Here is a 19,120-nt window from a genome sequence, read left to right as displayed (position 1 = left end):
ATAGAAGGTCATAGGATCAACAACCTTTTGTTTTGGTCATTCCCTTCCACTACCTTATCCCGAAGAAGGTCGTTAATTTCAGTTTACGACGGCCAGCTTTTGACCATCTGTTTTTGCTTAAAAAAGGTCGCAAATGGAAAACAATGACCATTCAGTGACCAATAGTGATGGTCGCAACTTGACGTATTTCTTGTAGTGTGTGCGCGATATACAGCATACAGTTCGCTCCGATGAACTGTTTGCGATGATCGAGGTGAACACAAACGATTCAGCGTAACAAGATGTGTGTTATACCCGGCAAACAAGTCGGTAATTAGAATTATGTGCGATCATTATAGACAGCCCATACGGACTTTTTTTGTGAATTGTGTGCTCGTCAGGGCACACAGTTCAACAAACCAACTTGTGGGCGATAATGTAGAAGATCTCTGTCGAATACTTACTACTAACCGTCTACAATGAGATTGACAGGATAAACAGAGATAACGAATTAATATGAGCAAATGGAAATAGAGATATGTATAGTCTGCTTAATTTAGTCCTTGTTGTTGTTGTTGTTGGATGGCCCCGCGACATCGTCTTGGCGAGGATGCTTCTTGCCACTGACGGTTGGCTTTTCATCGCCACCGCCGTCGTCATCGTCGTTGCTATCGTTGTTGTCCTCCTCCTTGTTCGACCATTCCTCCTCATCATCATCGTCATCCTCTTCTTCGTCCTCCGACTGCTCCTCGTCCATCTGGTTGTCGTCTGACAACTCCGAAGGAGGCGTCCCTTCCATGATCCGGATGTAATCGAGGTCTGCCCGCTCGACACCGGACTCATGGAAGACGAGCGGGATGATTCCGATGTTGACCTATCATCGGGCGCCAGACTGCTGGCTGAATTGTCGTCCTCGATGTCGCTCGACATGGCTGCAGAGTGTGTGCCAGTGTGTAGCGCGGCCTGCCGGGGACAATGAAGACGATGGACACTTAAGCGGGGTATGCAGAGAAGAGGAAATGCCAATTGAAGCAGGGGTTGACGTATTATCTAACCGCTGATATAATCAACCGCAATTATTTGTACCCAGTCGCTCCAAATTCCCGGGGTTGCGCATGACTCCTATTGGCTGGTTTATTTTTTAAGGACAAAAAGAAGGAATGAGTTTTGGGATTATGCACCGGTACCGGTACGAATGGAGTAGGACAGTTGGCAAGCAATAAATTGAGCTCTTCTTATTGATAAAGCCAGTAATAATCAAACTACAAAGGAAAAGAAAAAAAAGACAAAGGAAAATATCTGCACGAATCTTCGCGTAACATCAATGGCATAGGACCTAGATGTGCATTACTTTAGAGCACATCTAGATGTGCTTTAGCAATACTGTCAAACAAAACCCCTAATCATCATTACAAACAGCGCATAGAACATGGCTAATGCGACAACCAGAACTACACATGCTAGTTCCATCTTGTCTCTTGCTTTCATCTGTTGCCTGTGATTGATTCTTTCTTGCTTCATCGTACCGATTGTACATTTCAGATCAGCCAGTTTCTTCTTCAGCTTTACGTTATCTTCTGCGAGCTTGGTGATAACACTCCGAGCCCTGCCATGCCATTCTTCATCCAGCCAGTTAACAAAGGCACAAGCCTCATGTCGCTGCCAATGTTAAATAGTATTCAGGATGAGCGGTGGCATTAACTGAAGTAAAATGATGAACTTAGCAACCTCTAAGGGGCAACTGAGAAACCGCCTACCAATGTCGAATCCCTCCGTGCATACACGTCGAGCGGGAGTGCGCCCGTGCACACAACTCAGCTTTTGGTACTTCTCGGTGGCGCAAAACTCGGAGTCGAACTCGTGTTGCGGGAGTCTGGAGTCATGCTCTGGATCCAGTGGCAGATCGCTTTCCTAGGGGGGGAGGGGGTGTCATTCAGGACGGATTCGGCATGGAGCTATACTTCGGAAATGCTAAAAAAGATCGGGATAGATTGGAACCTGATAGGACGATTCGGATCTGTAGTACACCTGCCTTCTGATGACCTTAGGCAAGTGCTCAGCGACGATCGCCGTCGTGGCAGCGATACGAGCAGGAGCAGCCGCACCGAAACCATCAACACCACTCGTCCACATTCCCCCAATGTCAGCGCCACGCGAGGGAATTTGGAGGCTATGTAGGGATTTGGGGGAAATGGGGAAACTTTGGAGATAAGCTAACGGTCGGGAACTACTTATGGCACTATTTGTTGTATACGGCACACTATTTATACATGTCATTTGTGTTAGGTATTACAACGTCACACACGATTTCCGCACCAAACCGTGTGAGAAGACAACATAGGTTAGACACGGTTGCCGTTACATAACCGTATGTGATGTACTACCATGTCCATATAATTGAGTTACAGTGATACCATGTAAACAGCCACTCTGCGAATATTCGTAAAAAAACAGCTGCTCTGCATATAGAGATGGCGGCGGCGGCCTAGGCAGCGGCTACCAGAGAAGAGGTCAATCCTCGGTCGATGGGCGGTGGTGGCGTCATAGGAGGTCAATCCTTGGTCTGTGGCGGGAGATAGGAGGAGCCCACCCATCGAGGTCGGCGGCGGCGTGATTCGAGCACATCCATCGCAGTCGATGGCGGGATAGTGGAGGTCGAACTTCAGGCGACAACCACACTAAGCTTTGCTCCTCGACCCTGCTGTCTCGGCGTGCCGCCGCATCGTGCTTCTCTGTCTACTGGGTGGAGGTCGCCGCGCGGCTAATTAATTAAGTTATTATTTTTGGCTTAATTAAGGTATTCAATTCCTAAGGGTAGTGTTGTACTAGTACTCTGCGTGTAAATTGACTGGCCATTAATTTTTGTCATTGCACATCTAGATAACAACATGGAGCGCCCTCAGTAATTATGAAAATAAAACCTTGTGATTTATGCACGCATCTTTGGGCAGCAGTTAATCCGTGTATTAATGTTGTTGTTTTTTTAATTACCATTCGTGTGCTGCAGATGGAATGATCTCGATGGATGAAGAATCGGAAAACCGCAGATTTTATCAGTGGCGTGACAGAGTTCATGAATTTGGTTGAAAGTACAAAGAGGAGAATTGGTGATGTGGATTACATCCTGTGTCCATGTACTGATTGTGCCAATACAGAGTCACGTGAAGTTGCAGATGTCCAGTTGCACTTAGTCTCTAGGGGATTCATGGATGGATATACACGTTGGACCAGACACGGTGAAGAGGAGGTCATGGATGAAGATACCCAGGCAGCGAGATGCCAAACCCCGATCAGTGTCACATGGATGTTGAATCTAACATCAGGGTAGAGGCGTCAAGCTACCAACGGAACACCGGAAAACCGAAATGCCCACTGGAAAACCAAGACGTCAACGCAGATGACGACGATCTTGATATGCCAGATTTTGCTGCTATGATTGCAGATTTTGAGGGCCCAAAAAAGGATATGGTTGGGTACAAGGATCTGTCAACCATTGATACGGACTCCAAGAAAGAATTGCATCCAGGTTGCAAAAAGAAATATTCCAAGTTGAGTGCCACCCTAGCGCTTCTCAGATTTAAAGTAGCAAACGGTCTATCAAACAAGGGCTTCACAGAGATGTTAGGTATTTTCAAAGGAATTCTTCCGGAAGATAATGTGCTCCCCGGAAGCACGAATGAAGCGAAGAAAATTGTTTGCCCATTGGAACTTGAAGTACATAAGATACACGCTTGTGTGAATGATTGTATATTGTACCGTGGTGAGTACAAAGATCTGCGTGCATGTCCCGCATGCAAGCATGCACGATACAAGCGCAGGAGAGCAAAGGACAAGTACAAATTGGACAACGAGATCAAGACAGGAATCTCGTTCAAGGTTGTTTGGTACTTGCCTATAATTCCAAGGTTGAGGCATTTGTTTGCAAACCCTAGAGAGGCAAAGAGGTTGCGGTGGCATCATGATGAGCGAATTGCAGATAGGTTTATGAGGCACCTGAAAGATGGGGATCAGTGGGAATTAATCAACAACAAGTATGTAGACTTTGCCAAGGATCCTAGAAGTATAAGGCTCAGGGAGTGTACTGACGGGATGAATCCTTTTGGCGGTATGAGCACCAATCACAGCACATGGCCGGTGCTTCTGTGCATATATAACCTAGCTCCTTGGTTGTGTATGAAGAAAATATACATTATGATGTCAATGATTATCCAAGGCCCAAAGAAAACTAGAAATGACATCAACATTTACTTTCAGCTACTGGTAGAAGAACCGCTGACAGTGTGGATAGATGCGCCTGCTGTAAAATGTTATGATGCTTACAGAAAGGAGATTTTCAATCTACATGCGATGCTGGTGCACACCATTCAAGATATGCCGGCATTAGGCAACACATCGGGGCAGAAAACAAAGGGAGATGTAGGGTGTGTCACATGCATGGATAGGACAGCTAGCAGAAGACTTCCCCACTCGCACAAAACCATGTATTTGCGTCATCGTAGGTTCTTACAGAAAACTCACCCATACCGAAAGATGATAGCTGAATTTGATGGTACGGCAGAGGCAGGTGTGGGCCTAAGACCCTATGAAGGGGATGTGGTCCACAACATGGCTAAAAAAATTAATGTTGTGCTTGGCAAGAACCACCCTTTGACGGTGAAACAAACACCCAAGGGTGAAGTGTTTAAGAAGAAATTGGTGTTCTGTAAATTACCTTACTGGGAGATTTTACATGTACGTCACTGCATCGATGTCATGACGTAGAGAAGAACGTATGTGAAAGCATCCTTGGTACTCTGCTCAAGATTAAAGGTAAAAGAAAGGATGGTGACGGTTCACGGCTCGATATGCTTGCTGATCAATCAAGACGCAAGAGTGAAGCAGAAGATGATGACAAATTCATCAAAGCTCGCCAGAGTTACAATTTCAGTACAAAAGAAGCAACACAGTTCTTCACGTATTTGTTGTCAGTTAAGACACCCTCTTCCTACTGCGCAAACATCAGAAGTCTCATGGATGTGAGCACAGGTAAAATGAAGTTGGGACACATGAAGTCACATGATTGCCACGTAATGTTGACACAAATCCTCCCGGTGGCCATCAGGAATCTGATGGACAAAGATATAAGAAACACACTCATTGACCTCTGTGATTTCTTCAACCAACTATGGCAGAAAGTTGTAGATCCTGAAGAGTTGGGTCATATGCAGGATGATATTGCAAGAATATTGTCCAACCTAGAGATGTTTTTCCCACCATCATTCTTTGATGTCATGGTCCATCTCACTGTGCAACTTGTCGATGAGATAAAGTATTGTGGTCTTGTGTTTCTTCGCAACATGTACCCCTTCGAGCGGTTCATGGGAATACTGAAGCGCTTTTGTCGGAACCGAAACCATCCAGAGGCAAGCATCCTACAAGGTTATACCGCGGAGGAGGTTGTTGAGTATTGCACCGAATACATGAAACAAAGACCTATAGGTTTGCCCCTCTCTCGCTGAGGGAGTCCTGGATTAGGGGGTCCCGGGGCGTCCGGGCTATGTGACATGGGCCGGACTGGTGGGCCATGAAGATACAAGATAGAAGGCCTTTCCCCGGGTCCGGATGGGACTCTCCTTTGCGAGGATAGCAAGCTTGGCATTCGGATGCGTAGTTTCCTTTCTCTGTAAACCGACTTTGTACAACCCTAGGCCCCTCCGGTGTCTATATAAACCGAAGGGGCTAGTCCGTAGAGGCAATCATAATCATACATGCTAGACATCTAGGGTTTAGCCATTACGATCTCGAGGTAGATCAACTCTTGTAATCCATATACTCATCAAAGTTAATCAAGCAGGAAGTAGGGTATTACCTCCATTAAGAGGGCCCGAACCTGGGTATACATCGTGACCCCTGCCTCCTGTTACCTTCGATCCTCTGACGCATAGTTCGGGACCCCTACCCGAGATCGGCCGGTTTTGACACCGACATTGGTGCTTTCATTGAGAGTTCCACTGTGTCGTCAACAGAAGGCTCGATGGCTCGTTCGATCATCTAGAACAATGCCGTTTCCGGGGAAGATTTCCTCCTCGGCCAGATTTTTGTGTTCGGCGGCTTCATTCTGCGTGCCAACTCAACTGGCCACCTCGAACAGATCGACAGCTATGCCCCTGGTCATCAGATCAGTTTCGGGAACCTAAACTACGTCGCTGATATCCGAGGAGACTTGATCTTCGAAGGGTTGGCGGCCTCGACCACCGCTCTGGCCTTAGATTCGGAGCAAACCATCGGGTCCGAAGAAGGGAGTTTGGAGCCCACCGGACTCTCCGCTTCAAACCGCATTATAGAGGGTCAGGAGGCAATTGTGTCCGGGGCAAACTCGGAATTGGACCGGGTTCCCCCTACCATTGAAAGGCCAGACTCGCCCCCGGACTCCAGATCCGGACTCTCGAAGTCCGCACCAAGCAAGCATGGCCAGGAGGCCTTCGCCCCGGCCAGCCCTGGGGACTCTTGTTTCCCCGTCCAAATCTCGCTATTAAACGAGGCTCTGGACTTAATGCGATCCCTCGCCATTATAGAGGAATCACTGCCGAACTATGCCCAGCCCGGACTAGGGGCTGAAAGCAGGGAATTTACGTCCCACCCACCACCCACTTCATAGCCACTGTCAAGGATTTAACCGACATGCTGGACTACGCCTCCGAGGACATCAACGGCATGGATGACGATGCCGGAGACAAACAAGGCCAAGACCCGCCGATCATCGGACGTTGGACGGCCACCTCCACATACGACGTGTATATGGTGGACACACCCAAAGAGAATGACGATGACGGCAGGAAGGATCCGGTTGAGGACAAGCCTGCTGAGGCACCTCCAAAGCATCGACGTCAGCGGCGCTGCTCAAAATCGCGTCGCGAAAAAGACAGCAATACCGGCACCGGAGACAATAACACTCTGGAGAACGCCGAAGACCCCGAAGCCCCTGTTGAGCCAACATCCGAACAGGATAATTGGGAGGATGGGCAAGTTAACCCTGATGATCCAGTCGGGAATGAGGACTCGGAGGATAGTAACTATCTACCAATCTCCGAGGATGATATGAGCCTTGGCGACGAAGACTTCATCATGCCAGAGGAACCACTCGAGCAGGAGCGCTTTAAGCGCCAGCTAATCACCACTGCGAGAAGCCTAAAAAAGAAGCAACAACAGCTCCAAGCCGAACAGGATACACTCAATGACAGATGGACCCAGGTCCTGGCTGCCGAAGAGTATGGCCTTCAACGCCCAGCAAGGAGTTATCCGAAGTGTCGGCTACTACCACAATTCGACGACGAGGCCCTCGAGCCCATACCGTCAAGGCATGACCGTGCTGATGAACCAGACCGGCCACCACGTGGGCGAGATAAAGCGGTCACCTATGCCGAACACCAACCTACACCACCTCGCCGTAGAGGCAGAGAAACGGCGGCTCCAGGATACACCTACGACCTACGGCAGGACCTGGACAATAGAGCAGGCCAAGCCAGATCAATCTATGGATCAAGGGGGCGTGCCCCAATGCGAGAAGACGACCATCAGGCCTGGCGCGACAGGCCCAACCTCACCCGGGCCGAAAACTGCATACGGACTTCATCCGAACTACGACGTGACGTCGCTCGATACAGAGGCGCCGCACACCCCTTATGCTTCACCGATGAGGAATGGAGCACCAGTTCCCAGAAGGGTTTAAACCCGTGAACATTGAATCATACGATGGTACGACGGATCCTGCAGTATGGATCGAAGATTTTCTTCTCCACATTCACATGGCTCGCGGTGATGATCTCCATGCCATAAAGTACCTCCCCCTAAAACTCAAGGGACCAGCACGACACTGGTTAAACAACCTCCTAGAAAACTCTATTGGTAGCTGGGAAGATTTGGAGGATGCCTTTAGAGACAACTTCCAAGGAACCTATGTTCGGCCTCCAGACGCCGATGACCTTAGTCAAATATTCCAGCAACCCGGAGAGTCAGCCCGGAAACTCTGGACCAGTTTCTTAATTAAAAAGAACCAAATTATCGATTGTACGGACGCCGAAGCCCTCGCGGCCTTTAAACACAGCGTCCGTGACGAGTGGCTCGCCCGACACCTCGGCCAAGAAAAACCGAAGTCTATGGCAGCTCTCACCGCACTTATGACCCGCTTTTGCGTGGGAGAAGATAGCTGGCTAGCTCGTAGAAGCAACAACACCAATGACCCTGGCACCTCCGAAGCCAGAGATGGCCATGGCAAGCCACGGTGCAACAAACACAAGCGTCAAAGCAACAATGAAGATACTGAAGATACGACAGTCAACACCGGATTCAGTGGCTCTAAACCCGGTCAGCGAAAGAAGCCATTCAAAGGAAACAAAGATGGTCCATCCAGTCTGGACAGAATACTCGATCAGCCTTGCCAGATTCATGGCACCCCTGACAAGCCTGCCAACCATACGAACAGAAATTTTTGGGTCTTTAATCAGGCCGGTAAAATAAACACCGAACATAAGGGGAAAGGGCCGCCCAGCGAGGACGACGATGAATAGCCTCGCCCAACGAACACAGGGGGGCAAAAGAAATTCCCCCCCGAGGTAAAAACAGCGAACATGATCTGTGTCACTCATATCCCCAAGCGGGAGCACAAGTGCGCACTAAGGGACGTTTATGCCATAGAGCCAGTCGCCCCAAAATTTAACCCATGGTCAGCCCGTCCGATCACTTTTGACCGTAGAGACCACCCGACCAGTATCCGTCATGGAGGATCGACAACATTGGTCCTCGACCCAATTATCGACGGATTCCATCTCACGTGCGTCCTTATGGACGGCGGTAGCAGTCTTCACCTGCTTTACCAGGACACTGTCCGCAAAATGGGCATTGATCCGTCAAGAATCAAGCCCACCAAAACCACCTTCAAAGGAGTGATACCCAGTGTAGAGGCCTGTTGCACAGGATCCATAATGCTGGAAGTAGTATTCGGTTCACTGGATAATTTCCATAGCGAAGACTTGACCTTCGACATCGTCCCCTTCCGCAGTGGCTATCATGCACTGCTCGGACAAACCGCTTTCGCCCGTTTCAACGCAGTCCTGCACTACGCTTATCTAAAGTTCAAGATGCCTGGACCACATGGCGTTATAACAGTCAATGGAAACATGGAGCGCTCCCTCCGTACTGAGGATCATACCGCGGCCCGCGCAGCCGAAGTACAGGCCGTCCTTATCAAGCCGAATACTACATCGGTGGTCAAGCCGCCGGACACCGCAAACGAGTCCAGTCTACCATGGAGATTGACAGTCCGGCTCGTCCAAAGCTAGATTAGCAATTCGGCCTCCGTCAAAGCCCTAACTTGGTTGCGGCATATGTACCGTGCGTACATAATTACGCACTAAAAATACCATGGGCAAGGACGGAGCCACACTAAAAACAAAGTCCACAATACAGCTCGACCCTATTCGGACCCTCATATCCTTCCCTTTTTCTTCTTATTTTTATTTTTCAGGTTCTTCACAACCAACATCGCCTTAAAATGGTACCTAGGCCCCTTTTCCAGGCCCCTTAAGCATACCCGACCGTTGATCCTCTCAAAAGATCCTACCCCAAGGCAAAAAGCAGCGCAGACGTGCGGCAGAGTGTCCAAAGGATCTTCAAGATCATTTTTTCCCTTTTTAGGACCGGTATACAGCTTTCCATTGTTCTCAAATTTTGAGCATGTAAAATGTGGCATTCACTGTAAAAATGCGTTTTGACATATCAATCAAACTATAATGGAAACAGTTTCGCCCAACCCTGTTTGGTATTGGCTTATATCCTAGTCTGTATTCCCTCTTTGCGTCAGATTGGCATATACACCTCAGCACGATTTAAACCGCCAAGGGCTCTAGTCAGCCACATATATTATTTTTTCAAAAAAAAGAGAAGTCCGAACACTTTTATAGTATACTTTGGCGTCCCGAATATGGCATTATGTGCATCGGCTCCGAATCATGTCTTTGGTCAATAGTTGGGTTGCCCGGCTCCTGTGGTTACCACCTTATGTTCCGCTTGTTCGGATAAGGTAGTAAAGGGAGAACTACTACGATTGTGTTTCTGGTTCATCCGGTCAAACACCTCAGTAGAGAAAGCCGAAAACTGAATGTCATGGTATGCGAGAGCTGGTCGGCTATTCGGCGACTTACCGTAAATCTCTTGCGATTTTTTCCGTATTATACGAAGGACTGACTTCGTTTCGATCACGTGCCTAAGGTATCCCAGTTCGGACAGCCGCACGCGCACCAGGGGCTAGTTATTAGCCCCACAGTCAAACTCATATGGCTAAGTGAAAGTGTTAAAGCCGCATAGTCTGATTGCCTGGTTCGTTACGTAAGTCACCTCCTTTACAGACCAAGACGTTGGGTCAAGAGTGATTACACGTTATTACGAATACCCCCATAGCATCTACGTGGGGGCTGAAGCCGACGACTGGCAAACTTTCAAGAATAAAAAAATACGGCCGCACAGGAGGTATGTAGTTCGGATAAAAGGATAAATATGTTACAAAGCCTTGGTTTATAATACAAAGTCTAGGTAGCCCGGATACATTCATTCAAACATAATATCCTTCGAGCATTGACCCTCTATCAAACGGGCACCCTCGAGGACATCTTCAAAATAGTGCTCCGGCTTGCGGTGGTCCTTGCCTCCGGGCGGACCCTCAACCGCCACGACAGCAGCCTTCATCTTCGCCTAGTGCATCTTGACACGGGCAAAGGCCATCCATGCACCTTCTATGCACGTCGAGCGTTTCATAGCCTCAACTCGGGGCAAGGCCTCGCCGAGCTGCTTGACCAGGCCGAAGTAGCAGCTCAGAACGGGTCCGGCTGTCCATAGCCGGACTATGATGTCCTTCATGGCCAAACCGGACATCCTATGCAACTCTGCCAGTTGCATCATCTGGTTGTTTAGCAGCGCTGGCTGCTCCGGCACCAAGTACTACGACCAGAAGAGCTTCTCTTTCGTGTTCCCTTATTGGGCCCGAAAATACTGGGCGGCGTCGGCAGCACTCCTCGGGAGATCCCCAAAGCTGTCTGGATCACTCCATAGTCGATTTAGCAAAGCAATCTTCGACTGCCAAATATACTTTGTAAAAGAAAAGGCTTACCAGCCGCTACCTGTTCGGCTTGCTTGATATCCTCGCGAGCAGCCCGGGACTCAGTCCGCGCCTCCTTTGCCTCTTGAAGAGCCTTGGTGAGTTCGGCCACTTGGGCCTTATTACTCCCCTCTAAGGACTCACACTTGTTGACGACATCCTCGAGCGCTTGGTCCACTTCGGTCACCCTCTCCTCATACTGGCGGCGGGCGACCTATTCGGCCTTTAAATCCACACCCGCTTTGTCTGCGGCCACTTTGCTCGCCCTCGCCTCCTCCTTGGCTTCGGCAAGGGCACTCTTGAGGGTCTCGACCTCGGTCGCGCTGCCTACAATCATACACATAGCATCACATGAGCTTAAACTCTGAGTTTGCATTAAAATTCAGGCTTGTAAGGGGTCTTTTAAAAGCATACCTTGGGCCTCATCGAACCGCTTGTTAATACGGTCGATCTCATCATCAGCCAACTTCAGTTTCCGCTAGAGTTCGGAAACTTCCGCGTCCTTGGCTGAAGCTGCTAGCAGTGAAGCCTGTTTATCAAAATAGACAAGTATGTTATCTCTGGAATATTTGATCCTCTATCCGGCCCCTTTTTCAAAAAGCCGAACAGAGTCTCAGGGGCTACTATCTATACACACGCATATTTATTACACATGCAAAAGCGGCTAAGAATATTACATCGCATACCTCAAAGCCTGTTAGCAGGCTGGTGAAAGCTTCGTTCAGCCCGCGTTTTGCGGACTGAACCTTTTGAACCACCGTACCCATCAGGGTACGTTGCTCCTCCACGATGGAAGCACTTCGAAGTGCTTCCCTTAAAGTGTTCGGCGCCTCCAGATTGATGGAGGTCGTCGGTGGAGTCAGAGCCCCCCCTCCTTTAAAGGGGGCTGCTCGCTCGATTCTGGAGCTGCTTGGGTCTCCGGAGTGGTATTCGGCTGGGGGCTGGACTGGTCTGGGTCCCCGCCGTCAGTTTTCATGGGGGTTGTGTCCCCCATGTTCTCGGCAGCAGCGGCATTACCCTTAGGTGCCGTTTCGGCGGCCTTCCGCACCTCTCCCTGGCCTAGAGAGGTCCTTTGGGATAACACCTCGGTGTCATCCGCGGCCTGTGGCGGAGAGGCTCGCGGGGGCGTTTCGCTGTCCATCATCTCCGGCGCCAAAGAGTTCCCCGAAGATGATGATTGTTGGGGGAAATCACGGGCCGGACTGAAATATGTAAATGATATGTTACCCTACAACTTGTAAAAGGCCAGATATGTGTATAGTGTTTTGGAATACTTACGATCCGGCCAGCAGCTTCGGCCTGGTGTGCCACTCGGGGATGGCTTCAGCGTCTGATTCTGAATCGTCCGAAAGGGAGATCCCCCCTTCTTGGACGCCTCCGCCTCTAGTCCCTTGGAAGCCGCCCTTTTCTTCTCCCCCCTTAAGGGGAGAATTGCTCTCCTCCTCTTCCTCTTCGTCTTCATCTCTCTCGTGGGAGGAGAGAGCTTCGGTATCTCCGGACGCACCGTCTGAAGTACCTTTACGGCGAAGGCCACTTCTGGCCGCCTTGCCCTTCTTCTTGGCCTTCTTCTCCGGCGCCTGGTACGGTGCCGGGACCAGCATCTTCGTTAGTAGAGGAATGGCTGGGTCCTCGGGCAGCGGAGCCGGACATCGCATCCGCTCCGCCTTCTTTGTCCAGCCCTAAAGGAAGAATGGAAGGCTCAACATACCCCTTAGATTTACAAGTTGAAGTTATGATTTGGAAATCAGAAAACTTACTGGAGTGGCCGGATGAGCGCAGTCGAGGCCGACGTCTTCGGTCGGTTCCGGCCACAACTTCTCGGCCTTGAGAAGCAGCTTCCAGATCTCTTTGTGCGTCGTGTCGAAGAATCGCTGCAGGGTCCGAGGGACAACCGGATTGAACTCCTACATGTGGAGAGCCCGGCGCTGGCAGGGGAAAGTCCGGCAAAAAAGCATCACCTGGACCACATCAGCAAGGCTGGTGTTCTTCTCCATTATATTTTTGATGCACTTCTGCAGCATCACCTCATCGGAGGACACCCAATCCAGGCCCTTGTTAATCCACGATGCAAGCCGCATCGGGGGTCCGGATCTGAACTCAGGAGCGGCCGCCCAGTTGGCGCTGCGGGGTTCGGTGATGTAGAACCACTCTTGCTGCCATATCTTGACAGTCTCCACGAAGGCCCCTTTTGGCCAGGTGACGTTCGGAAGCTTCCTCACCATGGCGCCTCCGCAGTCTGCATGCTGCCTGTCAACCACCTTCGACTTCACGTTTAAGACCTTAAGCCATAGGCCGAAGTGGGGGGAATGCGGAGGAGCGCCTCACACACGACGATGAATGCCGAAATGTGCACTACAAGAAATATGTCAACTTGCGACCATCACTATTGGTCACTGAATGGTCATTGTTTTTCATTTGCGACCTTTTTGAGACCAAAAACAGATGGTCAAAAGCTGGCCATCGTAAACTGAAATTAACGACCTTCTTTGTGATATGTAAAAGGTCATTGGTTCCACTGCCAAATTTTTGGTCACGGGCAGCCTCCCCAGGCCACGTAGGATCCAGCGTGGCAAGCTGACGTGGATATGAATCAGCCCGGTCCAATTCAGTGTTTTACATGGGCCGAGCCCATTAATTTAGCCTTTTCAATATTTTTTTCTATTAATTTTCGCTAGCTACGTGGGCCTAGCCCAGCAATTCGGCCTTTTATTTTCTAGGCCTTTGGCCTTTTAGCTTCCATTTCTTGTTTGGTCCTTGGCCTTTTTACATTCCATTTTAGACCAGGTCCCACTAGTCATATCATCCAATTATGTCCCACTTGTCGGTTTTTCTTTTTTTGTTTCCCATTTTAAAGGGTGTTGTTTAGGTGCCGCACGTCAGTTCACTATTTGTACAATAACCAATAACTTGATTCAAACAGAGCCAATAATACATACAATTTCAAACAACAGCCAAACAAAGTACTTTATAGTCATGGAAGTACAAATCAGGTATTCAACTATAAAATACACCTAGTATTAACATGGCCAGCTCCAGGGAGCTAAAACACATAGTTGGGTGCTGGTTTTCTTCAGGATTCTTCTCCTGGAGGTCTTGTACACCAACTTTTGACGAATGAAGGCTAGCATCTGCAGGTTATAAATCAAAAAAGTTAGGAAATCGAGTGAAGCCGTGCATATAACATTCTCCTAACAATGAAAAATAGTTGCTGAAGTTGAGATCTAGTAAGAAACCGTGCATATAACATTCACATAACAGCAAAACTGAGATATATTTGTAAAAGGGCAAATGATAAGTTGCATTTGGTGAGAATATAACAACAGATTAAGAACATATTGTTCAGCATTAATGCAGTAACAATACAAAGAGCTGGTATCAAGCAGAGCACAAATTGAGAGAAATTTACGGTCCAGGAGTCGACCTTCCAAAGGAGCAGCATGGTGAGTCGTTGTGCCTTCATTGGGAGTTGCGGGTCGGAGTTTTGAGCTGCTTCTTTGCTTCCCCATATAGAACACCAGGTTCTCTCCTAAGATAGCAACCCAAAAAACAAAAAACATGATTAGGGAGTTGGTACATAAGAAAAGGAATTCATGCTCGAATGACATATACAACTAAAAAACAGGATATGAAATATTATTAGAATTGCATATTAGATGGTTGCAAGATAACTTTTGCTTGATTTCATATTGTGCATACATTGAATTCATGGCAGATGTACTAGAAAAAACTAACTGACCCAGAGGCTTAACAGATATCATAGATGACATTCTATAGCATTTTATAGATCAACTCCCAACCACATCCTTTACAGTCATGTACATCACCATAATCATAAGCGATACCAAACTACCGATGCTAAAATTATAGATCCTCGCGCAGAAAGGGAAAACAGAGACATCACAGCCAGGAGCTGGGGGTGCTCACCGATGCGGCGCCTCTACTTGCGGGCGGGCTGGTCGAACTACGTCTTGACATAGTTCTGCCAGTGCTTCTTGAAGTGGCCGTTGGGGATGACGTTGTTGTGCTTCACCATCTTGCCCTCCTCTCCTCCTCCTTACCTGCACAACACGGACAAACCAATCCACCTATCAGTCAGCAAGTTCAGCCTGTACTAGTATACTACCAAAAAGCATGGCACAAAAAGTCGTGGATGATCTGAACCTGTACTTGATTACTAAATACTAATGTATATAGCACAAAAATCATGGATACTTAGGCACTGATTGGATTGGCGTTTCACAGCACCATACAGCTGTAACATATACGGACCTTCATTCGTCGTTTTTGTAGGCAAAAATCAAACGTCAGATGTTTGCATGTACATTATTATTGCTTCCGACTGATGGAACAACTAATCTACTACCGCAATTTTGCTCTTCCCCATAATCTACCGACTGGTGTTCTGAAGTAAAGCCTCGGGGTTGGCCCTCCTGACTCGGGATGCCATTTGAATGGAACATATGCTTCGTAAAAGGACATTAACATGCAGTACAAGCAAAGATGGCATGACTGAACATTGCATAGCAAAAATTTGCATTTAAATAAGAAAAACAATGCTGAGAAGATAAAACATGCACATTTCAGCCTAGTTAAAATTGAAAATTACAGTATGTACAATTCTCATTCATGGGTAGATGCAATGCAAGATGAACTCATTACATAAGGGGGAAAAATTGTGAGTTGGGGTGTCAATGTTGACACATTTATGTATCAACATCTTGTTTGCCGCCCGCAAGGGGCAGTTAGTTGGCCCTATGCAATTCAAGCATCTACACCTACCTACCAGTTGGCTAGACCTGCAGTTAGCCAGCCATCAACTAACAATTTTTTATAGAAGAACTAACAATTTTTGCAGGTAAAAAGCAAAGAGCTTGTGCATAATTACAAGGGTTATGGCCTCTTTTCCTGTTCAAAAGAAAAGGGCATAAAGGGGGAGAAGACCAGGCCCAAGAGAAGGGGGGCAAAAGCATGGGCATGCTTTCGAGCACTCATTTACTTGGGCCTATCAAAAGTGGGACAAAAGTAATGCAGTCACTAGATCAATCACCTTAGAAAAAATGCACTCCTAGAACATGGCTACTGCTATTTTCTCTCCTAGGAAAAACATCACTCATTAGAAATGAAAATATGTCCTACTCAGTACGAGCATTTTGAACTATGAAATGAAACACAGTAGCAGTAGTAGTATATGGAGTAGTATCTTGTCTGTGTGCTATCTGAAGCAGAGCATGGAAGCAACTTTTGCTTCAGAGGCCGAATTTAATGAGATACACAGGCATGCCCATGAAAGCAGAGCAGATAACAAGAAACTGAGCTGCTTCATGGTACTGTTCCTGTTTTGATAGCCATTTTGTGATCTACACAAGGTTACACACACACAACACAGTGAACGCATACCGAAGCTAGGAATTTGCAATGGCCATCAGAGAGCCGCGGCGAATAGGGCTACCGAGTACGAGCCATGGTCAGAAGTATACTATGTAAAAACACTCCCTCCGTCCGAAAATACTTGAAATAAGGGTGCATATTTGCATAATAGCTATCTGAACATACAGAACCCAAGTTCCTACCGATGTACTATGGAAATTTGAAATTTAGAGTCCCAGCTTTTACTACTGAAATTTCCATTGGTAGTTCACCACTGAACTCTATTTTTGTAAGCCCGGGAACTCCATGCCAGCCCTGTCAATCCTAACAGTGTGAGTTAGTCAAGCAGGTTGCAGAACAAGAGGCTATATTCAGTTAACAAGCATGTGAATTCAGTATCTTCAGTGTCTGCACTGCACCACCAAATGCAGCTGGCTGTAGAACATCTCAGTTCGTCAAGTAGGCATGGATGAAATCAATCCAAGCCGCCATCTACCTATTTCAAAGTCAGGTAACACTGGAGTGCTATCTAACACCATCAATTCTAACCAAATTCTCTCTAGCATCACTAAAATCAGACTAAATCCCTCCATCCATCGTGAGGTGTGCTCTAGCATGTATATAATAAAATGAACAAAAGATTTTGTGATTCTGCTCAGAAACTTACTGTCAGCTGTTCTTCCTGCATCTCTGAATCTGAATGACATCACTGAAAGCAGAGCTCCGGCGGTGGGGATGAGCAACACTGTCAGAGGATGATGATATTCAAATACTGGGAACAAAATTAGCCGTCTCATCGACGAGAGGAGGAGGAGGGGAGAAGAACCTGGGAAAGTGGGTTGGTGGAGAACTCTGGGATGGAAAGGAACTCGTCCTCGGAGACGAAGCCCTTAGCGATGCGGCCGAGCTGGCAGAAGCGCTAGTACTTAGTCTTGCACTGGAGGCAGGCCTAGGTGCCCTCCTTGTGCTCGTGCACTAGAGGCAGGCTTGGGCGCCAGACCGGGAAGTGGCAGACGTCGCAGGCGGTGAAGACCTCACCGTCCATCGTGGTGTCCAGGCCGTCGGCGCAGATCTGGCACACGTCCCTGGCCCTGTGCCTCACGGACTTCTGCACACAACAATGAGATGGGTCAAAATCGAGGCTCCACTGCAGGGAGGAAGGGGACGGGATGGAGAGGAGCACGATGAGATAGGGAGGAAGGGGACGTCCTTGTGATCTGGGTCACGAGCCCACTGCCGTTGTCGCGGGTCTGGAAGCACCGCCTCGTCTGCTCGATCTGGGTCATCGACAGTGGGTGTGATAGCGGATTGAGGTGGGAGGGAGAGGGTTTGGCTTGGGGCGGCGGCGGCTGTGGGTGGGAGCGAGACAAGGGGAAGGATGGGTGGGGAGGGGATGGATCAGGGTGGGCGGGAGAGAGAGGCGGCGACGGGATGGGGAAGGAGGGGGCAACGATGGGGGGCCGTCGTCGTCGATCTGGATCGGGGAGAGGGGGAGAGAGAGGCGCCGGCGGGTGTGTTCTGGGGGAGAAGGGGAGAGAGAGGCGGCCTCGGGCTGCTAGGGTTTGGGTTGGGCAACAATGGGGTGAGAAGTGTCAGAGGCGTTGGATCTGCTGGATATGGACGGTTCAGATCAGCTACAACGGGGTGATCCATGGGAAGTGTTCTGGTTGGTTCGGAAAATTGGTGATTTAAAATAATTTCCAAGTACTAAAAATAGGGGGATTTTGTGAAGCAGCTATCAAAAATATTTTACAAAAGGGCACCACACAAATTTTCACTAGAGTTAGACCACATTTTATGGATGAGCACCAATTTGTATGCATTTCTGATCTTTCTAGCTATTTTTAATCATTTTCCGAGTGGTAAAAATGGTTTTTTTTTTGTGAAGAACCTATAAATATTTGTTGCAAAATTGGACTCCATCAATTTTCTAAAATACTAGTCCATATTTAATGCACAATCGACCAAATGTTTGGGTGTCAAAAGCCTTGATCCACCTCTAGTGAAAAAGACAAATTTCCGCCGATTTAGTAGGAAGCAGGTCAAATTTGAACTGCAGGTGCCTCATAGTTTGCTCTTTATTTTTTCAAAAAATCATTTCTAGATGCATAAGTATCTATTTAATCAGAGAAACATCAAAAAAATTCCAAAATTCAACCACTAGATAGGAACGGTCAAGCCGACTGTTTTCACCGCATTTTGAAACGGGCATAAAAAATTCAAAAAAAAATCAAAAAACTGGAAAACCTTCGCATTGTGCCATTATATGTGACCAAGTTGCCAGGAAAAATAATAAACTTGTAATACGGCAATTATATTAAAAAAGTGTTCTCTGAAATGAGCTATCATGCGTGAAGATTCATAGCTTTCAAGCCAAATGATGAATCTTATGGCCACATTCATGGAATAGTTTGTTCAAATGATCTCATATCGTGCACAAGGGTGCATCTTGGAATTCCAAACAATGTTTCCTAAGGGATTTTTCATTTTCGTTTCATGGAAAATTCATTTTCCATTTTTCGAGTGCCCGAAGTGAGTTTTTTTGTGAAGGACCTACCATATATTTCTTGCAAAATTGTACCAAATCAATTTTATAGAATATTAGGCCATATTTAATGCAGAATTGATCAAATGGTTGGGTGTCAA

This window comes from Aegilops tauschii, chromosome 5 (assembly GCF_002575655.3).
Source record: "Aegilops tauschii subsp. strangulata cultivar AL8/78 chromosome 5, Aet v6.0, whole genome shotgun sequence".
NCBI lineage: Eukaryota > Viridiplantae > Streptophyta > Magnoliopsida > Poales > Poaceae > Aegilops > Aegilops tauschii.
Note: the sequence above shows the minus strand (reverse complement) of the source record.